This window comes from Diceros bicornis, chromosome 3 (genome assembly GCF_020826845.1).
Source record: "Diceros bicornis minor isolate mBicDic1 chromosome 3, mDicBic1.mat.cur, whole genome shotgun sequence".
Lineage (NCBI taxonomy): Eukaryota > Metazoa > Chordata > Mammalia > Perissodactyla > Rhinocerotidae > Diceros > Diceros bicornis.
This window is the reverse complement of record NC_080742.1, coordinates 9365720-9374087: the sequence shown is the minus strand read 5'-3', so window position 1 is coordinate 9374087 and position 8368 is coordinate 9365720.

Sequence of the window (8368 nt, the reverse complement as noted above, 5' to 3'; positions counted from 1 at the left end):
TTTTTAACACCCTACATTTCCCTTATGTTTTTTCACCCCATGCACATAGGCTTTTTCGTACAATTTTAAAAAGTAAAATTATCCAACTTATCGAAAATATTACTTTTATTTTCTTTGTTTTGCATAATGTTTGGAAGGAAGTGTTGGAGTTACAAAAGGGGGACAAGGAGACATCCTGAATACATATAAAAGGTCACAGACATTTGTATTACTTTTATCATGAAATAGTATGTTTCTCCTAGAAGTATGGTTGTGAAATAGTCTGAGTACTCCTACCTTGAACCCACACTATGAACATTGCCATCATTTTTCCTTTGTGCTTAGCTAATTTGAATTAAAATGAACTAAATCATATGGTGATATATTTTTTGAAATATGAATTTTCACCTCAATGCTTCATAGAAGGCAGCATGTCTATTGGTTTTCTTTCATTATTCATTGAGTTGTTCAAGAAAAGCTCTATTGTGTTTAGTGGAAATGGTGCTGGTTTGAGTGGAAACTGGCCATTTGTGCAGATTAATCAACTCTATATGTGCTTATTCTAAGAATGGGCCAAATGATAGAAATGCCACTGGCAAGCTCGCTGGGAGGCTGAGGCCTCTTCAAGAAGACTGTCTCAGAGAGCAGAAGGGGCAAGGAAGAGCTCCAGGGTCTGCCTTGGGACTAAACCTCAGGAACTCAATGGTGTTACACAGTGAGAACGTCCTGTCTCAGGAGTGGAGTCTCATATACACCAAGCCCACAGATGATGCCTAAGCCGGACGTCAGTGTATTAATTTAACCTGAGAAGGAGCTCTCATCCAGACATTCTGGGCTCAACCAGTAGACGCAGCCAATCCTCATGGGAAGCCAAGATTCAACAGGAAGTTGGCTTTCACAGAACAGACTAAGAATGTGAAGTGTAGGATTTGCTTGTGTCACGAAGTCAGACTTTGAAAGCCTAAACTTCTGATCTCAACAACAGAGCTCTATTTCCCCTGGAATTGGACAGATTGAGTCCATGGGCCTGGGCACCTACTCTGTACGATGCTTGGGTGGGTGGGGGTGGGGACATTTGCTCTTTAAGCTCACATTGCTATACAGCCCTCTTCAAACTGAGCTTGGGTTCACTTTTATCTGATGTTAACGTCCTCTATTAAGCCTTGCTCAGGTGGACTGTGACTCATTAGAGGGACCTATATGATTCAGTGTGACATTCAATTACACAGTTGAACTCAGGGCCTCTGTATCTCTGTGTTCTTGGGAGGGAAAAAGCACATCACTGTTGCCCACATCTACAGTCCATCCATGCCACTAGGTTCATGGGCACTAATCTGTGTCACCCTGTCTACACCGAGAAAATGAAACCAAAAGGTACCAGCCACAGGAAATCAAACACCATGGAAGAGCACAGATACTTGGTGAATGTCAAGATTATCTTAGTGCTCCAAGATGTCCTGTCTGCTCTTGCCTTCAGAACAGGATTATGAGAGTCAACTGAGATGCAGCATCTGAACAGTCCTGGGCTAAGATTCCCAGCTCACATGGTAGCTAATTGGAGGAAATGTTGCGTATAAAAAGCAGGGAACACCCTATCCACAGCCTAAGTGTATGTTTGATAACAATTGCATATTTGTGTAGATCGTTACTTTCCTCCCACTAGCTGTTGCCTTTTGAAAGCGAGCAAAGTTGTTTATGGTTTAACTGTGCTTAATTTATCTTATGACACCCTAGCCACTGCTTGCACAACCCCATCCAGTGGGGGTCATTTTGAGTTTGAACATTTTCCAATAATCAACCATATTTGACAGAGTATGTAAACAAAATAAGTTTGAGAAAATAATATTCCATGAGCCACACCAACTCCCTCCCACTCCCCAGGCTGTCTCCTCCACCACCACCTGTGCTCTCCCTCTCTGTACCACCTAGTTCAGGGCAGCCCAGGCCCAGTGCAGAAGGAAGTTGCTAAGAAGTTTGAAGCCACTGGAGACACTGCCTAGTAGTGCCTGGCAGTGAAGTCAGCTGCTCAAAGCTTTCAGTGATGTGCAAGTTTCCCATCTTTGCTTCTACTCTTTCCTAATGCAGAAATAGTTCCAAGTCTCTAAGTAGAGGGCCAGGGATTTGGCCTAGAGGATCTGATCAAATTAATGACTCAAAGAATAGATCTAATTCAGTTTAATCTTTCTTCTATCTGGTGGGTCTTCTTTTGTTTCCAAATGGGAACCTCTACTTGGTTTCCAAAGGAACGTGTTTCACAAAAGCTGAAGCTGATTGCAAAGTAGTAAACAAAAAAATTTCCCAATATTAAATGACATTGTTTCTTTTTAATATATAAAAGTTTTCACTTTAAAAGGATTCAGTAGAGAAAATAGAAAAATATACAATCTCTTATCATTTCTCACCCTGCTACCATACATTGGATGTGTTGTTCTATTCTTATGCAGAGAGACATGTACATGGGTGTCATACCTGTTGGTGTAATTACTCAACAGAAGAAAATGGTCAAAGAACATGAACAAATATTTCACAGAAAAAGAAGTATAGACTTTCAGTATATGAAAAGATGCTTCCCCTCACTCATAAGTAAGAGAAAGCAAATTACAACTGCGATCAGACACTATTTTCACCTGTTAGATTAGAAAATCCCAAGGCACACTCCTGGCATTCACCGACACGGTAGAAGTACAAAATAGTGCTATCTCTATCATGGGCAAGTTGGCAGCACCTATCAAAATGACCCACACACACGTTCAAAATGACAGAAAACACTCTTATGATTTCAGTACTTCTTATAAGAGCAAAAGATTGGAAATGAACCAACGGCTTATCACAGGGAACTGATTTTATAAAATGTTGCATATTCACCAGTGAAATATCATGCAACTGTCTACATATCCCTCTAGACTGACATGAAAAGAGCTCTAGGATATTTAAGGGAAAAGACAAGTGCAGAATAATGTAGATTGTTTAGTACATCTGTGTTAGAAGGGACAAAATGAGAATGTATATTCAGGAATATAAATTTATATACGTACATTCATTGTGGCATAAATTAAACCTGGAAGAATGCACAAGAAAGAAAAGTATGACTTGCAAAGAGTGGGGAGATAGAGACAGTGGTTGAAGGAAGATCTCTTAATGCTTTTTTAGAGCGTTTTGGTTTTTGAAACAAGTGTCGTTATTATCTGACAATTTTTATAGGGTCATGCAATACATATTATTTTTTCAACAATGGTTTCTGATTAACTTTCCATTTCTTTAAACAATCTACAGTTTTTTGAAGATGCATAGTAGACCATCCTACTATGCACGTCCTACTATAAAGGACATCCTTATTTTTCTTTTTAGTTTCTTTTTGGGCATTTGAGTTTATTTGCAGCTGCTATAAATGGTGCTACAGTGAATGAACATCCTTGCCCATAAATCTTGGTACATACCCTTCGTTTCCTCAGGAAGTGGGTGGGTGGAGTGCTGAGAACACTCTCCGGGTTGCAGCAGGTTCTCACGTGTGTGAGGGGCCCTGTGATGGCTCCTCACTGCGTGTGATCCGGGACAGCAGCGCTGGAGCCCAGGAGCTCTTTCAGTCACTTGCTGGCCTCCAGCCCGAGCACATTAGAATTACTGAAGGAGGCTTTTAAAGGCCGATGCCTGACCTGTGAAGTCTGGACCTCAGTGGTTTTTAAAGGCTCCCAATAGGAGAGCCGCTGGTATGGGCTCTTAAAGACGGATGGAGCGGTGGGTCTTCAGTCAGGCAGACCTGACTGAAGTCATGTGGACTCGGGCACTACTCCGTGTTTATTCTCAGGTATATTTCTTAGCCTCTCTGGGACCTAGTCTTCACATCAGTGAGATGAGCGTGATACCCGTGTGTGGTACAGTGAGAGCATTAGACACAGAGCACACAACCTGCCTAGCAGAACTCCTGATGCTCACTAAGTGGTAGGTACTTTCTGTTATTTAAACAAAACAAACAACATCAAACAACAAAAATATAGCCTGACAGAACATGACAGAGTCCATGCATTTACCCAGATAAGATTCCATGGCTAACAAAAATGTTGAGTTTCTAGGCTTTTGGTGAACTGTATCATGTTGCTGTAGTATCTCTGGTTATCTCTTATTACTCAGATTTTCTAATGGGCAGTTATATGGGACTTTGGTTAATATAAAGGGGGAAATCAAATATTACTTAATTGTGACCTGCTTGATTGACAGAAAGCCTTCAAAAATGAAGTCTCTGAGGAAAAGAATTCCAAAATAGTACAGAGAGTTCATAATGGGGAAATTTTGAGAATTGTTGCCTTGAAGTTTCCCTTTGTTATAGTTGAGAAGTGTGTGGAGACTCTAGCTCTATAGACTATTGAGACATGAATGTTTTCATGTGGAATTGTGTAAATCCTTGCCAAGTTTTTCCTTGCACACCTGTGAATGCAGCCGGTGTTATAGTATTCATTTCATCCAGCCAGGTGAAGTGGACTTTAATCACAGTGGTCCTATTGGTGGGTGTGAGGTCAGCACATAAAAGTCTTCCCAGCATAAAAATTGTGTGGCATGTTGGCCTATGAACCCTCGAATTTTCCTAACAGCATTGGAGAAGGAGAGGAAGTGTGCACAGATCTGTTAACAACGTTATAGCCCTATAAGGAAGGAAATTTCCTGCTTTAACTGAAACTAAAAGTAACCTTTTCGACTCTAGTAGCCAATAATGTAGAGTTTAAGAGCAGAGCTCCTGCAGCCAGGCTGCTTGGGTTCAAATCCCAGCTCTGTTTCTTATCAGCAATCTAACTATGGGGACATTCTTTATGCCCTATCTACTGTTTCCCCATCTATAAAACAGAGATAATTGTACATATCTCACAGGTTTCTTGTGAGACTTAAATAAGTTAACATGTACTTAGACCAGTACCAGGAAGAACTATCCCAGAATTTGCTATTATTACTTCTTTTGGATGTTAATCATTGGACTTGTAATTCACATGAGAAACCTGCTATTATTTTCTTTGCACACTTTCTTCTACACCGGGGTAAATTTAGGCAATGTGACATAGTCAACAACAAATGACACAGCTAGTTAGAGCCAGACCAAGGAGCTGAGGCTCTAACTATGGGGTCAGAGGTGTGACATCTGGGCCAGTGTTTCTCCCACCACACCACATGGCAGTTGTGTTGTGGTGGAAAAGTACTTGACCAAAAAGGGTGTATAACCTATCTCCTACCTCAGAAGCGCACCTGAACCTACCAAAAGCTTCCACAGCTGATTCTGAGGACCTCTAGGCCCATTCAGTCTACAAGAGGAGCTGAAGTGTCAGAATGATATGCTCAGAGAAGAGCAGCAATGGGCCTGCTCTGCCCAAGACTCTCAGACCATTTCATTAGCAGCCCCCAAAAAAGCAGCTGCAAATCTAGGACACACTCACGGAATAAAGTAGGATTTCCATAGTGTTGATAACAAAGGGAGCAATTATGGTAATAACAGAGTATACACATGAGGAGAAAACAGATGCACCCACAAGTCCTCAAGAAAATTCTCACTGACTCCTTGGAGGATGCCTTTAGTGAAGAATCAGTGCATGTTTTGCTTTGTTTTGTTTCTCTCAGTTGACGGTAGTTGAAGGGAAAGCCACCTGATAGTAGGTAAGAAGTAGGTAAGAACTCAGAACTGGCTCTGAGTTCAGAGATACCTGGCTTTAAATGTCTATTACTTACAAAATAGTGACCTTGAGCAGAGAACTTAATTTCTCCAATATCTACACTGCGGACTCTAATTGTACCTACCTCCAGGGGCTATTAGAGGATTAACAGGATTGTCTGCTGCAGAGGAGAAACTCAGAGTCCCCATTCTGCCCACATCTATCCTCTCTGTGGGGAAATAAGATTAGAGATGACTGTCAGTGCTTTTCTGTTGTATAGTACCTACTATTCAAAAGTAGGCCTGTCAACAGTGGATGCTAATGCTGTGGAGGACTTGCAAGTGCCAGGCATTATTACCTCATCTAATCCACACAACTCCAGGAGACAGGGCGCTGTAACTCCATTTTACAGATGAGAAAGTTATGGCACAGAGAGTTCAAATAGCTTGCCTGATGCCACACAGGTGCTAATACCAGACCTAGGATTCAAACCGAGGCACTGGGGATTCTGAGTCTAGGGGCTTAACCCCTCCACTGCGACGCCTCCTGATGTTAGTGCAGGTCTCATGGGATTATTGTGAGGACCAGGAAACATGGTGCCTGTGAAACGCTAGTGTAGTGCTGAGCACACACAGTACAGGTCATGCTAGATGTTATACTGACTCCATTGGAATGTCCCAAACCAAATGAATCTGAATCTGGTGACCTTTGATAGAGAAGTAATCTGAGCATCTTCATTTGGCTGTAGCTCCTCTTGGAGACCGTGCCCCAAAGAAAGCATCATAACCACTAACTCAGGGAAAGAATTAGAACTGTGGTATTGACCATTATTACAACCAATGCTAGACGTGGTAGCTCAGTTGTCATGCTGTTTCTTCCCTTGGACTTTCAGTTAGATTTCATCAAACTAAAGTACACAAAGACAAATGTAGACTTTTGATTTTTTTTATTGTGCTTATTATGAAAAACAAAGTACCAAACTCAAGTAGCAAACGTGTTGACTTCAGGGTGTGTAAAATGGAAAGCTTCAAGGTGGTCATCTGGTTAAATGGCCCTAAGGGAGGTGACTAGAAGCTACATGCTGTCTGTACTCAGAAGGCATGATTATTTGGGTTGCTGGAGCAGCTGATGGAGATCATAGAGAGAGTGTTGCTAAAGGACTACCCCTTGGCCCTGCCCCTGAGTAATGGCAGAATTCATTGTTGTTACAGAGTAAAAGATTCTGTTTGCCCAGTGGTTTAGAAAACTATTTTGTAATATTGACACAATAGAAAAACACACGTGAACTGAAATAACCCAAACCCAGAGAGAATGCCCAGATGGATCCTCAGGAGACACTTTTAAGGAGAATGAACAATGGAGAAAAGCTGCCTTCTTTGTGCCACCATCTGTTACGAACTCTTTCCACTGCCACAGACTGCTGTTCTCCTTAACAGGCAGCAGGCGATGATGGCAAAGTAGACCGCACTCACGAGGAGGAGGAGGAGGTAGATGTAATAGGCAGAGGTGATGGTAAGCTGCAGCTGGAGGGTGTCTAAGAGAAGAAGTTTGATTAGTTTCAACTGTTCTTTTGAAAGGATAGGAGATATTAATGGGAGGGTGGTCACAGTTATCTATTTCTGATGACCTACATTGCAGTGACACCCCACACCACCAAATCTCAAAAGTAAACATCTATCACCACCATTGCCACCACCAACAAGACAACTCAGAATCCAGTTTACAGGTCATGTCAATCAACAACCTCTGCTAAGTTCACTTAGAACATTCCAAAATATGAAAAATAAGGTTGGATTTTTAATGCATGAGTCTAATGGGAAAGAAGTATTTGTAATAAATAGCTTTTAGGGGCCAGTCTGGTGGCGAGGCGGTTAAGTTTGCACGCTCCACTCTGGCAGCCCGGGGTTTTCCGTTTAGGATCCTGGGCACAGACCTACGCACTGCTCATCAAGCCATATTGAGGCAGCGTCCCACATAGAGCAACTTGAAGGGTGCACAACTATGATATACAACTATCTACTGGGACTTTGATGAGAAAAAAAAATAGGAAAAATGGAGAAATTTTGGCAACACATGTTAGCTCAGGTCCAATCTTCCTCAAAAAAACAAACAGCAACAAAAACAGGAAGCACTCATTGGTAGGAAAAATACTGAGTTGAAGAAATGAGTCCTGAATATGAGATACCACTTTAATAAATAAATAAATAGCTTTTAGTGTTTCTTCACCCCTACCATGTCCCTAAGTGATAATAGCTAATATTCATTAACCACTAACCAAATGCCAAGAACATTTCTGTCTGAGAGCTTTGCTTGCAATGCTTTAATCTTATCTAATTTTTACAATAAGCTATGAGATTGTTACATGGATTACCAATTTTCATATAAACTGAGGACAGAGAAAGAAGTAATTTGCCTGATGTCATGCATTCAGTAAGTACCAGGAACCAGATTTTCATCCCAGCAACATGACTTTAAAGAACAAATTCTTAGCTATTCTCTAATTCTGCATCTCCAAGTACAATAAATACCACAGACGTTAAAATGTTAAGCATAAATATAAAGTGGAATTGTGATTTAGAAGCAACTGAGCCATTACACGCTGTGCATGCAATGAGATTCCTACAAAGGGTACAATCCATGGAAATTTGATGGTGTCCACAGTGGGATAGGTGAGAGGTTTTAGTAAAGACGGCATTACATAAAATGGAAGAGAGTGGTTAATCCAAATTCTTTGAAACTTTAGGAGGTCATGGCTCACT